Raw genomic sequence first — 25297 nt, 5'->3', positions numbered from 1 at the left:
CTTTTTCTCATCACCCACAGAGATCAGAATGTATAAGGCACTGTTGATCTCAACCAATCTCAAAAACCTTTCCTTTTGGTTCCTATCATTTTACTCTACCTGGACTGTCAAACATTTTAGTCAACAAATGTTTACCAAATGCCTGGCTTCTCTGGTTTTTATTTATTTTTTTTATTTTATTTTATTTTTTTTAATTTTTTTTTTCAACGTTTATTTATTTTTGGGACAGAGAGAGACAGAGCATGAACGGGGGAGGGGCAGAGAGAGAGGGAGACACAGAATCGGAAACAGGCTCCAGGCTCTGAGCAGTCAGCCCAGAGCCCGACGCGGGGCTCGAACTCACGGACCGCGAGATCGTGACCTGGCTGAAGTCGGACGCTTAACCGACTGCGCCACCCAGGCGCCCCGCTTCTCTGGTTTTTAAAAGAATGTTTATTTATTTATTTTGAGAGGGAGACACAGCAGCATACAGGCAGAGAGAGAGAAAGAGAGAATCCCAAGCAGGCTCCACACTGTCAGCACAGAGCCCAATGAGGGGCTCAATCCCACGAACCCGTGAGATCAGGACGTGAGTTGAAATCAAGAAGGGGACACTCGACTGCCTGAGCCACCCAGGCACCCCATGCCAGGCTTGTTTTAAATGCTATGCTGAAGGGTTAGAATAAGTCAGTGAACAGGTTAAGAAAAAATTTAAAATTTCTTGGTCCCACTCCAGAATCTCTAGGTGACTATTTTGCACACTCAAGTTTGGGACCATGATAAAGTGGAGATACTCTCCTTAAGCCCCGGTAATTTCAGATACAATTTTTAAAGCTACTGTCTTCCATAGAAAATACAGTATTTTAGGAGCACCTGGGTGGCTCAATCGGTTAAACATTGGACTTTGGCTCACATCATGGATGCTTTGTGGGTTCAAGACCCTCGTCGGGCTCTGTGCTGACAGCTCAGAGCCTGGAGCCTGTTTTGGATTCTGTGTCTCCCTCTCTCTGCCCCTCCCCCACTCACACTCTGTCTCTCTCTCAAATATAAACAAACATTAAAAAAAAAAAAAATGCAGTACTTTGCAAACAGTCCAAGGCAGTGTGCAAGTAACATCTGCAGTTCCACAAATGTTCAGATGTTATTTTTATTGCGGTAAAATACATGATGTACTGTTTTAAGTGTCCAGCTCAGTGGCCTTCTGCCCATTCACACTGCTGTGCCATTGCAGCTATTATCCAACTCCAGGATTTTTCATCAACCCACCTTTAAATTCTTTCCCCATTAACTCATTTTTTATTAACCAAGAACAAGTCTCATGGTTAACTTCATGGCCCCCACCCCCATTCTCTTCTCTTGCTTTCCTACCCAGCTAACAGTCCCCTGAAACCACCTTTAAGTCCTAGTTTCTCTCTGCTGTCTGTGGGGGTGGGGGATGGGGTAGGGTGTAAAACTCCAGTCCCAGTCAAACCAATCCCCTGCCTGCTCTTGGCTTCCCTTGTAACAGCTGGATATAGCTGGCAGAAAACTACACAACTGGATGGACCGGTTTCACTTCAAATTCAGAGGCGAGGCACAGCCGGGCAGTCCTGTGTGCAGCAATCCTACCTGCTTCCCAGGGACTTAGTTCACAATCCTGCTGTCCAAGGTGAGGCGTCCTTCTCACCTCAGACCATGCACACCCCTTCTTCTTCATTGCTGGTCTTGACTCAGACTTCACTGAGAACACAGATCGTAAAGCCGTGTATTCCATCCCCAATTTATAAGCGTCTTTGCGCTGTGCCCATATTCTCTGCCTCCTCTCCTGCCACTCTGCAAGTCGTCTTAACTCCTGTCAAAGGCAAACCCTCTTGTGTTTTGAATAGCTTCTCACCTTCTCAAGAATTCTGCTCCTTTGGTAGTCTTATCTCTCTTCTGTTAGTCACTCCCTCCCTCTTAAATATTCCCATTAGTCTATTTAAAAATGCTCTTCCATTCCCCGCCATTTAAAAAGAAGCACTTCCTCAACCCTACCTCCCTCTCCAGCCACTGCTGTGCTGTCGCTCTCCAGACTTTACAGCAAAACTTCCCCAAAAGGCGGGCTACGGTCACCCCATCCCATCCTCAGTGCATTCTGATTTGGCTTCCATCCCCATATGCCACTGAAACTCGTCAAACAGCCACCTCCATGTTGACAAATCCAAGCGGTCATTTCTCTATCCTCAGTGCTCTCAGGAGAATTTGGCAGAGAAGACCATTCTCTCTCTCTTGAAAAGAATAATCCAGGGGCGCCTGGGTGGCGCAGTCGCTTAAGCGTCCGACTTCAACCAGGTCACGATCTCGCGGTCCGTGAGTTCGGGCCCCGCGTCAGGCTCTGGGCTGATGGCTCAGAGCCTGGAGCCTGTTTCCGATTCTGTGTCTCCCTCTCTCTCTGCCCCTCCCCCGTTCATGCTTTGTCTCTCTCTGTCCCAAAAATAAATAAACGTTGAAAAAAAAAAATTTACAAAAAAAAAAAAGAATAATCCATTCTTCCCATTTAATGGCCCTCTCAGTCTCTTTTGTCCAACCTTCAGCCACTGGAAGCGTTTTAGGGTTCGATGTTAAGACTTCTATGATGACAAATGATCTCAACTAGTTCCATGACATACTGTTCGTATGCTAGTGACTCCCACAATTTATGTCCACTCCCATCAGCTCAATTTGAATATTCACTGCCTACTTGACCTTCCATTTGGAGGTCTTGCAAGTATTTCAAAAACATAACAGGTCCCACACAGAACTCGTTACCCACCCTTCCTACCTGTTCCTCTTCCAATCTTCTCCAACCAGCAAATGGCACCATCGGCCACCAAAGCTTAGGCTAGAAACTTGAAGGCCTCCTTGATTCCTCCGTCTCTACTCATTAAGCCAATACTTCTGATTCCACCTTCAAAATACATCTGAATCCCACCATCTACCCTGCACTATCCCCACTGCCACTGTGTTTGCCTAAGATACCATCAGTCTTGAGCCGGCTACTGCAATAGCCTCCCTGTCTACTTCCCCTCTTGCTCCATACAGCAGCAGTGATCTTTGAAAACAAAAACAGCAGCTCAGTCGTTAAGCATCTGACTCCGGTTCGGGTCATGATCTCACGGTTTGTGAGTTCAAGTCCCACATCAGTTGGGCTGGAGCCCTGCATTGGATGAGCCCCACTTCTCTCTCTGCCCCTCGTTCACTTGCACCCTCTCTCTCTAAAACAAAAACAAAAACAAACCCACCAAATAATAATAACCACTGTCCCAATGAAAGCCCTTCAATAGATTGTTATTTTGAATAAAACAAAACCCCAAACTCCTGGTAGAGCCGAATACAGGAGGCCCTAGAAGATCTCTCAACTCTTATTTCATTCTCCTCTTGCTTCTCTCTAACACCCATGCCCTTCTGGGCCTTCTAGGTCTTTGCACTTTGTTCACAGGTTAGGACTGTCTCCCCAGCTTCCACACAGCGAGTAGTACAAGCTCATGTTTCAAGCCTCAGCTCAAGTATCACTCTCTAAAGGGATGCCCCTTGACTCTCACTAGCTAAAACAGTCATTCCCCACAACACATTCTTATAGATCTACCAGCTTAACTTTTTACTGTTTTTCTAATCTCCAATTATCATGACTATTTGTGTTTAACTTACTTCCTGTCTTCCCCACTATATTCTAAATTCCATGAGGGCAGAGATTTTGTCTGCCTTGAATCCCACTAAAGACCACTTTAATTTTTTAAGTTAACTAATTTATTTTAAAAGTAATCTCTGCACCCAATGTGGGGCTTGAACTCACAACCCTGGAATCAAGAGTCACATGTTCTACTGACTGAGCCAGCCAGGCACCCCCCACTAAAGGCTACTTTAAAATGAAGAAGCTGGGGCGCCTGGGTGGCTCAGTCGGTTGAGCGCTGACTTCAGTTCAGGTCACGATCTCACGGTTCGTGAGTTCGAGCCCCACGTCGGGCTCTGTGCTGACAGCTCAGAGCCTGGAGCCTGCTTTGGATTCTGTGTCTCCCTCTCTCTCTGCCCCTCCCCTGCTCATGCTCTGTCTCTCTCTCTGCCAAAAATAAATAGACATTAAAAAAAATTAAAATAAAATAAAATAAAATAAAATGAAATGAAGAAGCTAGTCCAGCACCTGGGTGGCTCAGTCGATTCGTTGAGCGTCCAACTCTTGATTTCAGCTCAGGACATGATTTCATGGTTTGTGGGTTTGAGTGGGATTCCCTATCTCCCTCTCTCTCTCTCTGCCTCTCCCCTGCACATACTCTACCTCTCACAAAATAAATATTAAAAAAAATAAAATAAAATGAAGATGCTCCTCCTCCTCTCTGAGCAGGTTTATTTTAGATTTCTTCTCCTTTCAAGCTTTACTGGGTTTTAGTCAAAGAATATAATTACTTTGGCATTTACCATGAAACACAAAGGGAGAAAAAGCACACTGGACAGTCAAAGCCTAGACCTCCACCCGCCCACTGGTCTACACTGGTCACGGACTGCACACAGGTGCTTAAGAGTCGCTCCTTATAAAAATGTTCAAATGTGGAAGGAGAGAGAAATGTGCGCATAAGATAACATAATTTTGACATCTGCATCACAAAAGTTTTTAACCATTCCCCCTAGCAGTTATTAAACACAACAGTGACTAAAGAAATAAAGAAAGGAAAGCACAGAACAAGTATACATGGCTCTTGCTCCAGAGAAGTTAATGATTTTTATCGCTTAGTTTCCTCCCATTTTGGCCAGGTCAGCTATTCATCACCTGCTCTGGATGTTTCTTCCTGACCTTCAGTGTCCTGAAAGCCTCCTCTGTTCTTAAAAGGTCTCATGTTTAGAGCCACTTCACCATCCTACTTCCCAAAACCCAAAAGATATCCTCGGAATTCAAAATTCTGAAAAGAATCCTTTCCCCCAAGGATTTATTTCTAGGTCCCTCCCCCACCTCTGAATCTTTTCTACCCTATTCCTCATTTCTATATCAATCCTAGATTCAATTCTATTTTTGTTGCACAGCTGTCTGGACTAAACTAGATGGCCCAGCTAGACCTAGAAGCCTGTATGTTATATAACTTTTCAGCAGAAGGAGATACACATTTGAAAATGTACTGAGATTTTAAAGTCTTAGAATACCTAAACCTTCTTTCTGTAAGAAAAGGTTCAATAATTTGATAAGTGGCAGCTAGAGGAGAAAAAAGAACGAGCAATAAAACTGTTGAAACTCAAAGCGATATGGGCCTCACGTTTCCATTCAAAAAAGAGCCAGCAGCACAGCACGCGGTATATAGTATAGCGATATTCCAAATGCATATCTGTGTCACAGTGGAATCACCTGGACAGCTGTCGACTAACACAGACTCCTACATATTTGCTGGGTGGGCCAGAATTTCAAAATTAGGCGTTAGGGACAGCAGGAAGTTGAAAGTCAGAAGCTTAAAACTGAGATTGTGTAACACATCAGATGTTTTGGGGAAACCAACAGTAACAGAAAAACCCTACTGGCCCTAACAAATCACGGGGGGCAAAGGTGAGGTTACAAATCTGTATTTAAACATATCTCACTCCAGTTGCTTTTGAAACTCGGATTTGGACACCATGTGTGTAAAGCCAAGAACATGGCTTTTGGGACCCAATGTCAATTCTACCACTTAAAACCATGAGACCAAGAGCAATTTGTGTATCTGGGTGATCCTCTGGTATAAAGAGATAATCAAATCAACACTGCAGGGCTGATATAAATAAGAATTAAATAAAGGACCAGACACACACATGGAGTAGTGTTCAATATATGGTAAGGTCTTATTAAAGGGGATAAACCGGCCACTATATAGACTGTTTATAAACACAAGGACGCACTTACTGGTGCCCCGATGTTACTTTTATCCACTAGAAAATTACTTACTTTCCATCTCTGTGGACTCCTAGGGAGATGAGAGCTTTAGACTTTTTTCCTCCTCCCAATAATCTTTTCAGTAACAAAAACAGTTAAAACCCACACGCATCTCTTAATACAGACCTACGACACGACAGATAAATACTTAAATGAATGATTTTAAGGCAATACTCTGGGGAGTCAGAGAACTGAGAAGCCTTATTATATCGATGAGAAAGAGATGACCCAAAACGGTGCGGGGTGGGTTTGTTTTTGTTTTTGAAAGGAAAAGAAAAAAAAAAAAAAGTCTAAGCGTTTCAAAGAGAGTTTAATTTTTCGGATCAGAGTTCTGAGAACTGTTTTAAATCACTACCATTTGGAATGATTAAAATGAAAGCCAACAAGATGTTTCAAATCACTGGAACCCATAACCTTTTCACAGTCTGACTACATAAATGTCTCTCCAGGACTGTTTTAAAATAAAGCAACTAAAGAAATAAAACTAACGTAGGGTGCCAATCGAGAACCGAGTCACTAGAAGGCAGACACTGTCCTCGACTCTTTCTTCCTGCGATTTTGTAACCTGGTTTGACTCTACTCTTCAAAACTAACTGGAAGAGGATGAAGGAAAAGCCTCCATGCCCTGCCCTGCTCTCGGCCAGGCCAGGGAAGACAAAGCCGTGCAGTTTTAGGCCCAAGAAGAGCTAACGAGAAGCCCCCCCTCCCCTCCAAATTTGACCGGAGGGGGTCTGCGGGCTCAGAGAGGAAGCCCGCCGGCCGCAAGGTCCGACCCCAAGCCCACTTCTTCCCTCCAACACAAGTGCTAAGGAGCAGGACGCCGCCGGCCCCGGTCCCTTCCCGCTCCGGGCCGGCCTCCTCGTCTTTTGGGTCCGGGGGCACGGGGAAGGCCAAGGCTAGGCGGCCCCGGCCTCGGCTCCGGCCCCATCTGCAGAATTCTGCACCCCAAGCGTGGCTCCCCGTCGCCCTCGCCCTCCCGGCGCCCGGGCCCGAGAAGCGTCCGCGAAGGGCGCCGCCCGCGCCGCCAAGGAAGATGGCGCCCGCGGAGCAACTGCGCCACCAGCCCTGGCGACGGGCCAGGCCCAGCGCCATCTTAGCGCCTTCCAGCCGCAGCCCACCCCCCCCCCCCTCAAGATCCCGCATTCGGGGCGACTCGGGGGGCGCGAACCGCGTCGGGCCCGCGCGCTCTCGGCCAAAACAGTGCCGCCACAGCCTCTCGTCTCTTCGGTCCGGCCGCGCGGGCCCGACAGAAAGTGCCTGGGTGGGCCTCGGGTCCTCGGCGCGGCGCGAGGGCTGGTCCGGCCCGACCGCGGGTCCTCGGCGGAGCTCCCGAGCCAGGCGGCGAGGCGACCGGGAAGAGCCAGTCCCGCCGGCGGTCGCGCGCGCAGGACCGGGCCCCGGCTGGGACCGGCGGTCGGCTCCGAGCTCTCGCCGCGGCCGCCCGCAGAAGCGGAGGGAAGAAGCAGCCAGGGTGAAAAAGGAACCCGGTCCCTGCCGCCGCCTCCCTCCCCACCCTCTCCCCTCCCCCTCCCGAGACGCGGGGTCCATTTTGCCGAGAAGAAAGAAAATGCGATTCACACCCAAGAGCTTCCGAGAGAGAAAAGAAATGAGGGGGGGAAAACCGAGGGGAGGAGATTGGAAAAGCTTATTTTTCTTCCTCGCCCGCCGTCACTCCTGGCCCTCCCTGCCCCCTGCTCGCGGCCTCGCCGCGCCGTCCTCCCCACGGCGAGCCCCGCTCCCTCCTTCCCGGCTCCCGGCGGCTCCGGGGGGCGGAAAACACACTCACACTCGCGCACACAACTAATTTTAAACCGGCTCAATCAATGAGTCATTAAAAGGCTTCCCTCCCCTCTCCTCCCCACCACCAACCGCCACGCCACCCCCCTTCCCAGGCTCTCTCCCTCTCCCCGCTCCAGAAATTTGCATCCGCGGAAAAGGAAAAAAAAAAAAAAAAGGCGCCGGGCCCCCACCCCGCCGAGGCACCCCCAGCCCAGCCCCGCCGCCCCCTGCCCGCCCGCGCCCCCGCCCGAGACACTGAACTTGGTCTTCCCGGGGCCCGGGCGGCGCTGGGAAAGGCATAAACACTCGATTCCCCTTTTCTCCGTGTCCATTAAACATCCACCCACCACCACCATCACCCACCCACAAACCCACCCCCCCCCAAAAAAAACACAGCCTTAGCCAATAGCTCTCTGGGCTGAAACCTAATATCCTGGTTTTGGCAACTCGGTGTTTAATTTGCTCCTCTTTCTTTTCTGTCTGTCTGGAGATAGATCTCCAGCCCCCCCTCCCTCGCTTTCCCCCTCCCCGAAGGAAAGAGGCAGAGGAAGGAGGTTGTGTGTGTTTTTTTTTTTCTCCTTGAAATTTTTATCACAAAATTATAATACACTCAAAGGGAAACTCACCGTCATGAAAAAGCAGTGCCTTGTCAACGGGGTTTCTGCGCCATCGCACCAGGGGCGGCGGCGGCGGCGGCGGCGGGCGCGGGGCGCGGGGCGCGGGCGCGGGAGCTCCCGGCCGAGCGGCGCCGGCCACACGCGCTCCGCTCTCTCTCTCGCTCACCCCCGCGCCGGGCGGCGGGCGCCCGCTCCCCGCGCCCGCCCGGCCTTCATGCTCTGCGCCCGGGCAAACCGCTCGCCTGCTCGTCTACCTCCAAACTTCGGTTCTCGCCTAGCAAAAAATGTGGAGATTAGGGGTTTTTTAATTAAAAAAAAAATTTTTTTTTCCAAAATCAAGCTCCCAAGCTGTCCATTCCTGTTTCCTTTGGGATTCTTTTTAACTTCAGAAATGTATTGGTTTATTCAAGAAACAGGTTTATTTGGCTTTTTTTTTTTTTTTTTTAAGATCTACAAGATGCGTGCTATTCTTTGCAGGCGCCCTGCACACACACACACACACACACACACACACACACACACACACACACACACCAGTTTTAGCTCGACGGGGGAGGAGGGCCCTGGGGGGTTAAAAACAAAACCCACAATATTTGTCTAGAACTCTGATTAGAACCAGTAAATACTTTTTTTTTGCATATACCTTTTTTAAAACTAAAACAACACTTTTACTTAGTTATTTGGCAAATAACTGATTCATTCTAACTTTTAAATGTACTAGGCTTTCCTTTGCAACACCCTCTCTTCCCATTCCGGAATGCTGTGAAACCTTATCTGTGATATCTGTAAGTCAACATTAAAAAGAAACAAAACACAACACAACTTTAGCGGCCAAGATGAAGGTCAGGAGCTGATTAGGTCACTCTCAAAACATCCAGTTCCTACTGCCTTCTCTTTATGTAGATATCCTTTATTACTACATTTGTGGAATTTTCATTAAATGATTCCCAGTCTTAAAAAGGGAGCTACCCACTCTTTTAACACTCTTTGGTGCAAGTATAATTACCACCCGTTTTTAATCTCAAATCTCAAACTGTTGAGACGTCTCCATAAACCATCTAGCCTTCAGAGCGTTTATGTAAATGTTAATTATGATAGTGTAGATTGGGAAGGGGTGCCTTTGTGTCTAGGTTAATTATATTTACCTTTCCTGTAAATGCCCACAAAAATACAGTGGGGGTCTCGTTCTCTTTTAAATAAACATCAAGGGCAGGTAAACGATGGATTGGACGAGAATGTGATTTGGATTTTTAAAAACTCCATATGTAAGCCCCAGAAATGTTCCAAATTATTTTAAGTTAGTTTGTAATACATAGAGCAGTGGGAGTCCTGCGGATAAACAGAATATTCAGACCCATGTCCCCCAGATATTTGGTGAGTTTCAAATAACAATTATCTCTAGATTTAAATTAAGGGAAACTGTTTAGTTTCTATACCCCCTTAGAATTAAAAAACATAACACTAGTGCACCTTGCTTGCTTTTATAAGGATACTGTAACTAACCTATATTGCACAAGATAAAAATGTAAAGGTTGGCATACAATGTTGTCATATTCAAGATACAAAATCTTTTTAAAAAACAAACCACATCTTGCCCTAGTAACTGCTGTTCTGTCATTCACAATGTATGCTTTGTATTTGGACATGCCTTAAAAATATATTCAGTGATTTAGTATCACATAGTATCACCGAGGTGTTTTCTCAGAAAATGTGCTTCACATTCAGTCAGGGCCTTCCTGGAACAGTAGTCTTTGCATAAATTAGCATATTTCTCTACACTTGACAGTTGGACCAACCAGTTTTCTAATTGGCTTGGGAAATTTTTAAACATGTTTTAAAGTGCCCTTGGATTGGCTGGAATTTAATTATAATACCCATTTCGAAGAATTACATTTCAAAAGAGTTCATGGATTATTCATGGCAATTAGGGCCTACCAAGCAAGTTCTACAGCTGTTGCTCTACAGTTCCAATGAAATATTAATGGATTTCAGGAAGCTATTCTCCCGAGTCACCCAAAACCCCAAAGAAACACAACTTTGACTTTAAAAGATCGCCAAACAGAACTGAATTTATATACTTATAAAGAGTATGGGGCATTGCAGGATTTTTAAAGAATGTCCAAAGTATAAGAGCACCGACATTTCCTGAGAGCCTACTAAGTACCACCTACATACTTATATACATTATTGGCTAAACCTTCACACAAGCCTGTAGAGTAAGGTTTAATCGTCCTGATTTTGCAGCTAAGGCTCCCAATGATTTCAGTAATTTGCCTGGGGTCATCAATCTAATAAGGGCTGGTGGGGGACCCCAAGTCAGGTTGATGCTAAAACTCCCCCCTCTTCAAGGCCTGAAAAAGGATCTTGGGAACAAACACCCCTTCCTGTTTTAAACAGAGTTCAACACTGTGGCATAGGCAGAGGGGACAGCCCTCTAATTTGTGACAACATACTTTGAGAATGCCAGCTGTCAAATCTAATTTTAAATTTTGGGGTGTGTTGCAAAATCCCAGAACAGCAGTGGGGAGAATCTCAGATTCGCCAGATCACCACCAAAATGGACATCGTTAAATAATACAACAAAATAAAAAACTTTATTTTTTCCCATGTGATTAAAAAAAATTTTTTTAAATAAGGGATATGCCTTTATACATAAAATTTTAAACTGTGGTTTATATCAACAGGATTTTGGTATCCGAATGTACGATTTGGAAGCTTTTTAAGAGGAAAGTTCTTAGAGTGGCTTGACTATATACAAATCACTTTAACAGTACTGCCTGCAAAGTATGTACAATTTAAATGGTCATTCCTGTGATTCCCATCTCTGTGTGTGATTTAGAAAGAAGGGCAAGTGGACATAGGAAAAAAAAAAAGGAAGAAATTAAATTATAATTGAAGTGTTCTAGCATGTGTTTGTGCCTCCAAATACACGTCATAAAGAAAGACTCCATGTCCGCATAATACAAGGTGAAATACATGTCGTTGTTGTTGTTTGTATTTTCTCTCCAAATGCTCCCCTTGGTTAGTGGGCCATTCTCAGAAGGGGAAGAGTGCAAATGCTGAGAGGAAGTAGCAATATGCATGACCAGATGTGTCCTGATCACAGAAATACCAAAATGTATCAGATGAGTTAGTGCTCTATAAAGTGTTTGTGAAATAAAAATTTTTAAATGGTCAATGTGTATAAATAAGGCGTATACCTTTATTTGTACCTCTAGAAGTACTTATATTCTGGGGCTTAAGTGCGTTGGCTCTGTACTCAGGCTGACCTGGGTTCAGATTCTACCTTTGTCACATCCGAGGTACGTGGCTCTGGGCAACTCACTTCACCATTCAGAGCCTCTACTTCCTCATCTATAAAATGGAACAATTATAATCATGTCTGAGAGTTATTTTAGGGATTCAGGAACTAGTGCATGCAAAATGTTTAGCATGGTAGCTGAAAGGTATGAGAGGTCACAATATTTAGCTAATACCATGTTGCCTTATTTTAATTATGTATCAGTGATTTATTTTAGTACGTACCATGTAATTTCCCAACGGCCATCTCCTATGATTCAACCTAATCTCTCTCTCTCATGTTCCTTCCTGGACGGGGAGCTCCTCAAGGGCTTACTATTCTCTGAGGGCCTAGCAGAGTACTTTGTACGTAGTTAGCTCACAATCAGTACTTGTGGGATAAAAGAAAAACAGCCCAGTCTACAAGATGCATTAGAACACATGAAATCAATCTATAACTAGAGACCTATATATCAAGGGAGTGCAGTAAGTCTCCTAGAACCACATAAAACCACTGCCCAATGGATCACAGGCAGAAGAAGCCAATGGTTCTTCCTCTCCCTCCTCCCACTCCCCACCACTCTCAAGAGTTAGAGCTCTATCACCGCCACTTTTTAGCCAAGTGATCTCTTTGCCTACTTTTTAAACTTCTCCTACCTTTGTTTCTTCATCTGTAACATGAAGGTAACATACCTATATCTCAGGTTGGTGGAGGGACAGTTAAATGATGTCAGGTGTACAAAATCCTTGCTTTAGAACCGGATATGTAGTGGGGCGCCTGGGTGGCTCAGTGGTTAAGCATCCGGCTTGGCTCCTGATTTTGGCGTAGGTCATGATCTCATGGTGCTTGAGATCGAGCCCCGTGCCAGGCTCTGCACTGACAGCTCAGAGCCTTCTTGGGATTTTGTCTCCCCCTCTCTCTACCCCTTCCCCGCTCATGCATGTGCATGCACTGTCTCAAAATAAATAAACTTTGAAAAAGAACCTGATATATAGTAATATCCAATAATAGTTACCATTATTCTTGTGACTGTTAATACTATCATTAGAAGTAATGTGGAACTGTTTTCAAAGCAATCCCAAACAAGCAATTTATTGGATTACAACTGTTTTCAAAACCTTGCCTACATTATTTGATACATGAATATAAACACTTTAAATCATCTTTGTAGAGACTAAGGCTATTCTAGTCATGACATATTTCAAGCTGGTTATTTTCCTTGACAGATTTTAAAAAGTCTGAACTCCTACAAGCTTCTAGTACAAGGATAAGGAGTATAACAGAACTGTAAAAAAAAAAAAAAAAGGCATTCAGCACTCCCACTGGCCTTGCTGTCTTACACATCTAGCCTGCTTCCCCACAGAGTATGTGAGGGGGAGGACAGTCATCAGGTTAAGGAGGACATCACACGTGGCTGGAAGGCATGGCTGGGATGTGTCAGTCACCAACTCCCCAGCCTCTCTGGTGCTCTGCCAGCACTCCTAACCTCTCCTAAACAGAGCATTCTTTCCCCACCACCAGGCCCAGGAGGATGGTGAACCAGAGAGGCAGTAGAAGAGGAGTCTCATAGGCTTTAAGTTGCTGCTTTAAAGCACCCTCAGTGGGGCACCTGGGTGGCTCAGTCAGGTCACGATCTCACAGTTCGTGAGTTCCAGCCCTGCGTCTGGCTCTGTGCTGACAGCTCAGAGCCTGGAGCCTGCTTCGGATTCTGTGTCTCCCTTTCTCTCTGTCCTTCCCCCCCCCCCCCAAATAAATAAGTGTTAAAAAAAATTAAAGCGCCCTCAGAATTTGATGAGAAAGTCAGCCTCTAAGATAGAGGGAGTGTAGACACTGTAACCTCCACAAAGTATTTTGATTACTGAAGAGTCACATTCTTATTTGAGCGCAGCAAAGTTAATCAGGCATTTTTAGAGCCCACATGCAACACTCTGCAAACCATACAATTCTCTCTCGCCTAAATCTTTTATTATTTATTTATTTATTTTAAAGTTTATTTCTTTATTTTGAGAGACAGAGAGAGAGAGAGCATGAGCAGAGGGGCAGAGAAGGAGAGAGAGAGAGAATCCCAAGCAGGCTCCGTGCTCTCAGCACGGAGCCCAATGTGGGGCTTGAACTCACGAACCATGAGATTGTGACCTGAGCTGAAATCAAGAGTCGGTTGCTTAACCAACTGAGCCACCCAGGCACCCCTCGCCTAAATCTTTTACATACTGCTTCCATTCTCCAGGTATTTTGATACCCTGAGCAAAGGCGTAAGTACTTTTACACCTGCAAACGTGTATACATCCCTCACTGTAAATCATACCGGTCAACCAGCAGTTGGGCGTGTATGTATCAGTCCCTTGTGAGTTAGATTAACTTGAGTCCGCTCTAAGACAATCAGAAGGTTGTTCAGAGACAGGCAATCAGAGCAAAGGACGGATATGCTCTGAAGGTATAGTTCACATGGGGCATGGTGAAAACTGAATTGTCCCTGCCCTGCCATGGGCACAAACCAAAACTCCAGTAATCCTCTCCCCTTCTGAATGTGGTCTCTCTAGTCTCTGTGTTCATAGACCAACCCCCTAGATATTTTAGGATTATTTACGATTCCTTCTCATTCTCTTACTTCCCTTAGCTCATGCAACCCACCTCCAAAATCTCCCTCAAATGCAGCCCTTCTTCTCCAACTGCCTTCACCTCACTTCAGGTCCTCATCTCTGTCTCGCTTGGCCTCCCCATGTTACTTCCTTCCATTCAACCTTCTATCTAAATTACTACAAAAATCACCTCTGCAAACCTAGCACTGGTTTCGTCACACCCCCATCAGCACCTCACTGCCCAGGGAAGCGTATTAGAAATACAGATTCCCAAGGCCAAACCCATTACCAGAGACTTGGAATTTCTGGGGAGGGCTGGGGTGCCAACATTTATATTGTCAAGTGGTCCATTAGTTACTCCACCTGCCTCCCAGAAGCACCTGCAGCCTCTCGTCTCCCAGGACCCTGAGGTGCAGTCACGGGGAACATCCTGCCCCGGAACAGACTTGCCCAGTGTGGGCGTATACTTTTTCCTCTGTAAGGAATGCCCTTCCTCTTTGGGGGCACGTCCACCATTCTCCAAAGACCAGCTCAAATGCCACCTCCTCTGGGGGTGACTTCTTCCATCCCCTACAAGCAGTGGCTTTCAAACATCTGTGCCTGACACTCCGAAGAAATAGATCTCACATTACCATGCAATAAATATGTAACTAAAACAAAGGTTTTGGGAAAAAATATCTAAATTTACCATGGAGGATGCAACTTGATACACAGTGGATCCCTGAACCACAAGGGTTTGAAGAGCATGCACGGGTCTACCGATATGCAGATTGTTTTATTGTACAGCACTGTAAATGTGTTTTCTCTTCCTGATGAATCTCTTTCTTTCCTTCCTTCCTTCCTTCCTTTTCTTTTCTTTCTTTCATTTTATTTTTAAGTAATCTCTACACCCAACATGGGGCTTGACCTAACAACCCCAAGATCAGATCAAGAGTCACATGCTCTACAGACTGAGCCAGATGGGTGCCCCTCTTTCATATGAATTTTTTTTAATTTGTTATTATTATTTTTTAGAGAGAGAATGTGAGCAGAGGAGAGAGAGAGAGAGGAACCTTTAAAAAATTTTTTCAATGTTTATTTATTTTTGAGAGAGAAAGACAGAGCATGAGCAGGGGAGGAGCAGAGAGAGGGAGACACAGGATTCAGAGCAGGCTCCAGGCTCTGAGCTGTCAGCACAAGCCTGACGGAGGCTTGAACCTACAAACTGTGAGATCATGACCCGAGCTGAAGTTGGACGCTCAACCGACTGAGCCACACAGGTACCCGCTTTTTTTTTTAAGTTTATTTTATTTTGATAGAGTCAGAGTTAGCGGGGGACGGGCAGAGGGAGGAGGGGGTGGAGGATCCCAAGCAGGCTCAGGGCAAAGACAGCACAGAGCTGGATGCAGGGCTTGAACCTGAGAACTGCCGGATCATGACCTGATCCGAAGTTCGACACTTAACCGACTGAGCCACCCCGGCACCCCCCTTGTAGATTTCTTTATAACATTTTCTTTTCTCTAGCTTACTTTACTGTCAGAATACAGCACGGTAAGGGGCCCCTGGGTGGCTATCGGATAAGCGGCTCACTTCTGCTCAGGTCACAATCTCACTGGTTCATGAGTTCGAGCCCTATATCGATCGGGGTCTCTGATGTCTGCACAGAGCCCTCTTTGGATCCTCAGTCTCTCTCTCTCTCTCTCCCCTCACCCGCACCCCCCACTTGCTCTCTCTCTCTCTCTCAAAAATAAACATTAAAAAAAAAACACCTTAAAAGAATACAGCACGTAATACATATAACATACCAAGTATGTGTTAATTGGCCGTTTATGTTATCAGCAAGGCTTCCCATCAACAGTATGCTGTTAGTGGCTACGTTTTGGGGGGAATCAGAAGTTATGCATGGATTTTTGACTACACACTGAAGAGTGTGGGGGAATTGGTGCTCCTAACCCCTATGTTGTCAACTGCATTTCAGTCTAGTCTCTTTTAGAAATGTTATTAGCTACCAGGGCGCCTGGGTGGCTCGGTCAGTTAAGCCTCCAACTTCAGCTCAGGACATGATCTCACACTTCGTGGGTTCATGCCCCGCATTGGGCTCTGTGCTGACAGCTCAGAGCCCGGAGCATGCTTCAGATTCTGTGTCAGTCACTCTCTCTGCTCCCCCCACCCCCCGCCCTCCCTCTCTCCCTCTCTCTCTCTCTCTCTCTCTCTCTCTCTCCCAAAGATGAATAAACATTAAAAAAAATTTTTTTAGAAATGCTATTAGCTACCTTGTAAATGCATTTCATGATCTACTAATAGAGGTGACCCTCATTTGAAAAATATTGCTGGGAGTAAATGACTCCCTTCTCTCTGCACGCAATACATACCTCTATTATTCTACTTCTCATATTCTACAGTAATAATCTGTTTACGGTCTGTCTTCACCCCTCACTTCCCTCCCCCAAATATGCACACACCATAACCAAGTCAACATATCCTTGGGCAGTTACAGCCGTTGACAAATGCAGAAATGAGAATACTGGAGAAGGAATAATTTAATTACTTTTGCTTATGTCTTTTTTTTTTTTTTTTTTTTTTTTTTTTGGTTATGGCTCACAGAATGGTCTATCAGCAGCTCCCAAGAGGCTGGACCTAGGCATCTTACTGGCATCAACCCTTAAGTCAAAAGAAAACAGCCACTGTGTTTCAGTAGAATTTAACCAAGGTGTAGATAGATTCTTTTTCCCCCTCAAAAAAATAAAAACCACGTAAAGGCAAAACCAACCAGAAAATATTTTGTCAGGTTGCTACCCTGCCAAAATAGTGTAAATGTGGGCAAACAAATCTCTTTCTTAGATACTCAGAAGAAAATATTCAAAAACCTCAAAACCCTCCTTCCATACCACTTCAGAAAGGAAACCCTCCCCACCCCACCCCCGCCCCCACCCCGCAGGGCGGGTGCAGATAGAGAGATCTTTCTATCTGTGCTGCCTGAAGCTCCATTTCTCACCAGGCTGTCCCTATCAACACAAACAAATGAAAAAAGCATCTATTAAAAAAAAAAAAAGAAAGAAAGAGACCTGAGCAGCTAAAATGAACCGCGGCAATGAACCCCAGCGGCAAGTTCCGGTGCGACTTGTACCTGAGATGGACGCGCGGGCGAGACTGTGGCCCCCAGGGGGAGGGATCCTGTTTCTGCAAGCATGCGGCTCCATCGACAGGAAACCCACGCGCGCGACACCCTCCACCTGCACATCGCTCATTTGCAACATCATCATTTGTGTGATGCTAATTTGCTCCATGTCTTTCTACCTAAACATACTTTGGAGAGACTCCATGAAAATACATTGTAGACTCCGGGGCTGGCCCTAGAGCCGGATGGATAGTTACCAAGTGAAATGCTCTAGGGGCCAGAGGAGGGAGCGGGCAATTCTATCCAAGAAGAGAGGGGAAGAGGAGACACTTTAAAGCCTGGTTTTAAAGGATGAGTAAGAGCACTCTAAATAGGAGAGAACTCCAGGGAGAGGAACTTTATGCTGGGGGGCTTTGTAGCTCATGGCAGGGAGTCTGGACGACTTTTTAGCCTGTTGCTTTCCACACTGCAGGTCACAATTCAATAGGTTGTAAAATTCATGAGATTGTGACTCGCTTTCAGAAAAAAATGAAACAGCCTGGAATCGAAAATACCTGAATATATCACAGGTAGCGAGGTAAACTTTTTTGTGAAATTTGTTTTCGTTATAAATGCATCTATTATATGTGTTGGTTTGTGATAAAAAATAAATACGACATGAAAGTACAATGTACAGCATAGGAATATAGTTAATAATATGTAACAACTTTCTACGAGGACAGATGGTAGCTAGATTTACCCTGGTGATCGCTTCATAATGTATATAAATGGTGAATCACTGTGTTGTGCACCTGAAACTAATATAATACCATATGTCAACTACACTTCAATTAAAAATATATACAGTAAAACCTTGGGTTGCGAGTATCCTGTTCTGCGAGTGTTCCGCAAGACGAGCAAACATTTCTAATAAGTTTTCACTTGATAAATGAGCGAGGTCTTGCAATACAATTAGTACGTGACAGCGAACATCACATGATCACAACTGAGCCAATGGTTCTTGAAATTCACGTTGATATACGAGTGCTTTGAATTACAAAGCATGTTTCCAGAATGAATTGTGCTCACGAACCAAGGTTTTACTGTGTATATTTCTTCTTGTGGCGATGATTAAAATTTCTCATTATTATTATTTTTATTGCAGTATAGTTGACACGGTGTTACATTAATTTTAGGTGTACAACACAGTGATTTAACAACCCTGTATGTTATGCTATGCTCACCACAAGTGTAGCTCCTACCTCACCATACAATGCTCTTATGGTGACCATTGACTGTATTCCCTATGCTGTGTCCTTCATCCCTATGACTTATTCTTTCCATAACTGGAAGCCTATATCTCCCACTCTTCTTCACCCATTTTGCCCATCCCTCCGTCCCCTTCCCCTCTGGCAACCCCCAGTTTGTTCTCTGTATTTATGGTTGTGTTTCTGTTTTTTGTTTCTTCATTTGTTTTGTTTTTTAGATTCCACTCATAAGTGAAATCATATGGTATTTTGTCTACCTACAGAAAAAAAAAGTATTTGTTACTGTGGTGGTGATTAAAATCGAAAACAAAAACAAAACCTGTTTAGGCAAAAAGGGGACCCACTTGAGGATGGTTTCAATAAGAGACTGATATGAACAGATTTGAATTTTATGAGGATAAGTATGCTGGCAGTGTGAAAGATGACTGGACAGCGGGGAGAGCTCAGGGGACACATGGTGGTCTGTTTTTCTAAGGCTTCCCCACACTAGACAGAGAGCCCCTCATGGATAGAAACTCTGTGTCACACAGCTCTGAATTCCTAGCACCTGGCACACAAGTAGATACTGAATAAATGTCTGTTGACTGAGTGTGGTAACTTATCTTCAAGATGTCCCCAGGTAGACTCACCTCTTAGTATTCTCACCTTTATGCACCCCGCCCACCTTGTACCACGGTGACCAACAGAATAGGGCAGAAGTGATTGTTTACCACTTCTGAGGTGAGAATATAAAGGCAGCAGCTTCTATCTGAGGTGCTCTCTCTGGATCACACATTCTGGGGGAAGCCAGCTGCCATGTCCTAAGGACACTCAGTCTATGGAGAGACCCACATGGCCAGGAACTGGGGTCTCTAGCCAACAGTCAGTGAGGCACCAAGGCTTTCTGCCTATTGTGTAGGTAGATCATCTCCCAGCCCACCCTTCATGTTACTGCAACCCCAGAGACCAGCTTGACTACAACCTCATGAGAGACCCTGAGGCAGAAACTCCCAGCTAAATGGTTCCCGGGGGTTCACTGGGATATAATAAATCCTTGTTGTTTTAAACTGCTAAATTTTGGGGGGTCCTGGCTGACTCAGTTGGCAGAGCATGTGACTCTTGATTGTGGGGTTGAGTCTGAGCCCCATATTGGGTGTAGATTACTTAAAAAATTTTTTAAAAATTGCTAAATTTTGAGGTATTTTGTTATACGGCAATAGACAACTAATACACAGAGTCATTCATCAAGTCTGGCAGAGCTGAACATTAATACCAGAAATGCTAGAGTTATCCATTATTTACCATCATTTTGTTTTTTGTCAAAGAATCTATCACATCACATCTTCAGCCTAACTAGATTGGGGAAAGACCCAGGACCAAACCTGGACCAATCGGATCCTCTCTGCTTGTATTAATAGTTGGGACACAGAAACTGACTCAGCTGTGGGGAACAGACTACATGGCTGGAAAGACTAAGGGTCAAGGCCACCATTTTGGAGCAATTGTAATGGGGCCCATGCAAGGGGATGGGAATAGGAAGGTCGGTGTGTCAGGGAGAAGAAGAGATTCTCACTGGGTGTGGAGGGAGGGAAGAGGGCTGGAGAAAGTGCCTGATGATATTCTTTCTTCATTTTTTTAAATGTTTATTTATTTTGAGAGAGAGAGAGAGAGAGAGAGAGAGTGAGTGTGTGTGTGTGTGTGTGTGTGTGTGTGTGCGCGCAAGCTGGGGAGGAGCAGAGAGAGAGAATCCCAAGCAGGTTCCGTGCTGTTATCACAGAGCCTGATGTGGGGCTCGATCTCATGAACCATGAGATTGTGACCTGAGCCGAAAAGAAGAGTCAGATGCTTAAACGACTGAGCCCCGCAGGCACCCCTGCCTGATGATATTCTAAGCCCCACGAGACCTGGTTGCCTTTCTAGCATTTGGGTTAGAAGACTTTCCTTCCTTATAATTATTCCTCATTTTCCTTGTGCGCCTATGCGTGAGTTTCCTTTTTTGCAACCCAAAAGATCCCTGACAGGCTACCCACCAGCCTCTCTGCAGTGCTGGCCAGGAGAGCAGTGCCTCCGGCTGCAGCGGGCCAAGTATCTCTCCAGAGAAGGGTAACAACCCGCTGGAGACTGAGCTTTATCATTATTACTATACAAGAACTGCTATAGATTGAGTGAAAGGTCATTGCAGACCATCCAGCTCCTTTCGCCTTACCTCCATTTTCACCAAGTAATCCTTTGATTATTAATGTACTTCAATTTTAAAAGGTGTGCTCTGGCCAGCTGACCTAACCACTCCAGTGCCTGGGTAGGCTCGCGCCCATTATAAATTCACAGGTTGGCTGTGGAGTACAAATCATTCTTGAGTACCCTCCACTGCATTTCCACTGGCCGCGGTCAAGCCCCGTCACTCACCCAACGAACCATTGCAGTGGCCTCTGGCAGGTAATCTCCCCTGCTCCAATCCATTCTCATCAACCTCTCTTCCTAAAACACAAAGCAGATGCCTCGCTCCCTGCTCAAAACCTCCGAAGGGGCCCCAGTGACTTCGGGATGATGAAGGTGGGCTTCAGCCCATCATCCACCACATCCCTCTACCTTCCCTCCGACTACTCTCCACTCTTGCCACGTGGTGTTACTCCAAGCTCCTCAAATACTGCCGGTGCCTCTCCGGCTCTGCTCATGTTCTTGCCATGGCCCGGCACCCTTCCATCTTTCCTTTGTACTTCCATGGAACTTCCTCTCTCCTTTGTAACACACACTGCAGTTGGCTTGACTTATAATTAGTTGTCCTTATGTCCATCCCTTGGTCATGAGCCTCAAGGAGGCAAGGACTATGCTTTGGTCAATTAAGAAAAAAAATTTTTTAATGTTTATTTACATTTGAGAGAAGGAGACAGAGCATGAGTGGGGGAGGGGCAGAGAGAGAGAGGGAGACACAGAACCCGAAGCAGGCTCCAGGCTCCGAGCTGTCAGCACACAGCCCGATGCGGGGCTCAAACCCACTAGTTGTGAGATCACGACCTGGGCCAAAGTTAGACAATTAATGGATTGAGCAGCTCAGCCGCCCCGTTTTGTTCATTTTTATACACACCCTCATCCCAGGGCCAACTATAGCATCTTGCGTCAATATATTATAGGAACATTTACTAAGTGTTTGCTGTTATTGGGGCGCCTGGGTGGCTCAGTCCATCAAGAGTTAAGGGTCGGTTAAGGTCCTGCTTCGGATCCTGTCTCCCTTGCTCCCTGCCCCTCCCTTACTAGTGCTCACGCTCTCCCTCTCTCTCTCTCTCAAAAATAAATAAACATTTAAAATGAAAAAATAATGTCCTGTGTTACTGTATCAAGGTGCCTGGCTGGCGTTGGAGGCAGGAGGCACTCAACACATGGCCACAGGTGGTTGGGGTGGTAGGGACAAGTTCTCCCTGGACCTAATCAATTTAGGTGAGGTGCCCACTCAGCCTCTGCATATGTAGAGCTGAGAAAGCAGAGGTGGACTCCTGGTGACATCTAAGGTACAGCATGACTGAATCTCAGCCCAACTTTTTTTTTTTTTTTTTAATTTTTTAAAATGTTTTTATTTATTTTTGAGACAGAGAGAGACAGAGCATGAGCAGGGGAGGAGCAGAGAGAGAGGGGGAGACACAGACTGGGAAGCAGGCTCTAGGCTCTGAGCTGTCAGCACAGAGCCCGACGCGGGGCTCGAACTCACAAACCTTGAGATCGTGACCTGAGCCAAAGTCGGACGCTTAACCGACTGAGCCACCCAGGTGCCCCCCCCTTTTTTTTTAATAAAAAAGGAGGCACAATTTCTCATATCCTGATAAACCAACATGCTTCTCTCCTCTTCCTCTCTTTCCCCCTGCCTACGTTCCAACCGTGACTCACAGGCACATTATGGAATGCCAGCTTCAGGTCAACCAATACTGGAGAATGGGCAGTTACCCGGTTTATGTGTTTTCGAGGAAGGGCACGTGAGTCAACCCAGGAGTGACTTTATTGCAATGCTCTCAAAAGAGTCAGCATCTACATGTGAAGGTCCTGATTTCTCCACTGACGATCCCTGTCCTGTCCCCAAATGCTCCTCTCCCCTCCGGAGTGGCGGGAAGGCCTCAACTCTCAGCCAACCCGAGACACGCAACACAGAATCCTAAAGAGCGTAACGACTTCAGGTACTATCCGAGAGCTTTACGCACTCGTTCCCAAAGCAATCGATCCAGAAGCACCGGCCAGTAAGCAGAAACCAAACAAAACCTATACACAAAACATACAATCTCTCCTCTTTTTAAACAAACATGAAAATTTCCACACATGAAGTTTCTATCTTTTAGAGGCTATACAGGAAATGAATACCGACTGGCTTAACCCCCCAGGTTCTAAAGAGGCAGGAAAGCATATGGCACAGCTTCCTCCCGAGACCTCCGGGGAATGACCAGCTTGTAGAACACAAGGATACCTGCAGCAGCTGTGGCTTTCTGGGCACCCACACCTTTGTCAAGAAGCTGTCTTTCTTGACATGTCTTCACATCACAAGCTTCTCCTTTCACTTCATGGTCATTGTTCAGATGGAAACACCCCTTATTACCTGAAGGGAGTTATGCTCTTAAAAACAAAGACTAGAGGGGCGCCTGGGTGGCTCAGTGAGTTAAGCATCTGACTTCAGCTCACATCATGATCTCACAGTTTGTGGGTTCAAGCCCCGTGTCGGGCTCTGGGCTGACAGCTCGGAGCCTGGAGCCTGCTTCGGATTCTGTGTCTCTCTCTCTCTCAAAAATAAATAAACATTAAAAAATCTTTTTTAAAAATAATAAAACAATAGAAAAAATGGAGATGAAGGGCAGGGGGCGGGGCTCACTCATGAGCGAAATCACTATCTCCCTACCCATAGGCCTCCTAGGATGTACTCAGATTTGTGCCTCGGCAAATTTCGAGTTACTACATGGCAGGGACCCCTGGGTTCCCTTCCAGAGAGTAGAATTCACAACTGTTAGAGCCACAAACCCTCACGCTGTAGCCTGTTACATATGCACATTCCTAAACTTTATATGCCATTGGTCCCTCATCCAAATCTTTCACTTTTTATGAGCAAACCTTCAGTATTTTTACAAATGAAAGGAGGAGAAAAGTATGTGCAGCACAAACAGGTCCCCACTTGACAAGACGTTCCGCAGGAAATTAGCTCAGCACCCATATTTCCTTATTGCCATCACTTGATAATGACACAAAAAAATGTCCCTTCATCCTTGCCAATGAATGCTTTTGAACACCATAATGTCAAGGCGTCATTCACAAAACCATTTTTTTCAAACTTTTTTGACTATAACTTATAAAAAGAAATACATTTTATCTGGCAAGTCATGTATATGTATACATAAAACATATATACATAATATAAACCCGTTTATGCAACACAATGCATTCTGACATCTTCTGTTTCTTTTGCCTTATTTTTAAAGATTTTATTAAAAACGTTTTTTAAGTTTATTTATTCTGAGAGACAGAGAAAGCATGGGGGAAGGGGGAGAGAGAGAGAGAGAGAGAGAGAGAGAGAGAGAGAGAATCCCAACCAGGCTCTGTGCTTCCCAGCACAGAGACTGATGCGGGGCTCAATCCCGTAAACTGTGAGATCATGACCTGAGCCGAAATCAAGAGTTGGAGGCTTAACCAACTGAGCCACCCCGGTGCCCCTAAAGATTTTATTTTTAAGTAATCTCTACACCCAATGTGGGGCTCAAACTGATAACCCTGAGATCGAGTTGCATGGTCTACTGACTGAGTCAGCTAGGAATCCTTCTTTTGCCATTTTTTTAACAACGCAGACCGCCATCCAACTAAATGGATTTCATGACCTTATTGGGTTGGAACTTATGTCTTAATATAGTAGTTTGTAGCATTTCCCAGCAAAGTGGCATTTTACAGCAAATAATGAAGTCCTACTTAAAGAAGACCTTAAAAGTTCTAGGCAGAAGAGTTTTAGAGGAGTAATTTTTTTGTTTCTTATTTAACTTTCGACTGCCAGGATACTTTAAAAGCATTTGATCTTAATAAATGAGCGTTGCAACAAAAGCCTTTAAATTATCTCAAAACCTTGTGGGTCACTATTCCCTTCACACTGAAGAAGAAAGAAACGAAAGTAGAAAAGGTACCCCCACCACGTCTGCCCCCCTCAATCTGTATTAAAAACTCAGATCTGTTTGGGAGTTAAAATTCAGCAATATCTTTTAAAAGAATCTTAAAACTGAGGGGCCTGGGTGGCTCAGTTGGTTAAGTATTGGACTCTTGATAGTGGCTCTGGTCATGATCTCAAGGTTCCTGAGATAGAGCCCTGTGTCAGGTCTGTGCTGACAGTATGAAGCCTGCTTGAGATTCTCTCTCTCTCTCTCTCTCTCTCTCTCTCTCTCTCTCTCTCTGCCCCTCCATGAGTGCATACACTCTCTCTCTCAAAATAAAGAAGTAAGCAAAACAACAACAAAAAAATGAATCTTAAAGTTGCTGTTGCTTCAAATTATTACCCTCCTGGCAAGGTTACCATGGAGATCAAATGAGATAATATAAGGGAAGTACCTGATGGCTCCTCCCTATCATTCAGGTTCCTGGGTTATCCTCTCTTGGATATGTCTCATCTCTGCATGACCAGGAGGCTCATTCACTTGCTGAGCACCTGCCCTGCTGGGCATTAGAGAACAGAGTCCCTCAAGGAGTTTACTGGCTCCATCAATGAAAATAAATATCATTAAAAACTAGGGTTCTATGAAAACTGGTGCAGCCACTCTGGGAAACAGTATGGAGATTCCTCAAAAAGTTAAAAATAGAACTACCCTACAATCCAGCAATCACGCTGCTAGATATTTACCGAAAGAGCACA

At 45.3% G+C, this 25297-nt stretch overlaps 1 protein-coding gene and 1 long non-coding RNA gene across 2 annotated transcripts in view; both read right to left on the bottom strand.

The window, feature by feature from the left end:
* Positions 1-8354, bottom strand: part of BICRAL (BRD4 interacting chromatin remodeling complex associated protein like) — an 80432-nt gene extending 72078 nt beyond the window's left edge. Inside the window, exon 1 of the mRNA XM_030315523.1 lies at positions 8269-8354. The gene's annotated coding sequence lies outside the window, so the exon portion shown is untranslated. The remainder of the gene's footprint in view (positions 1-8268) is intronic.
* Positions 8355-8388: 34 nt separating this feature from the next.
* Positions 8389-25297, bottom strand: LOC115513950. Its single transcript, XR_004343627.1, has 3 exons — positions 25286-25297; positions 13171-13173; positions 8389-8528 (listed from the first exon to the last, which is right to left on the bottom strand). It is a non-coding gene; the product is annotated as an uncharacterized LOC115513950 (long non-coding RNA).

This window comes from Lynx canadensis, chromosome B2, assembly GCF_007474595.2.
Source record: "Lynx canadensis isolate LIC74 chromosome B2, mLynCan4.pri.v2, whole genome shotgun sequence".
NCBI classification, from domain to species: Eukaryota; Metazoa; Chordata; class Mammalia; order Carnivora; family Felidae; genus Lynx; species Lynx canadensis.
The sequence above is the reverse complement of the archived record's forward strand: the minus strand, read 5'-3'. Positions and strand labels throughout refer to the sequence as shown.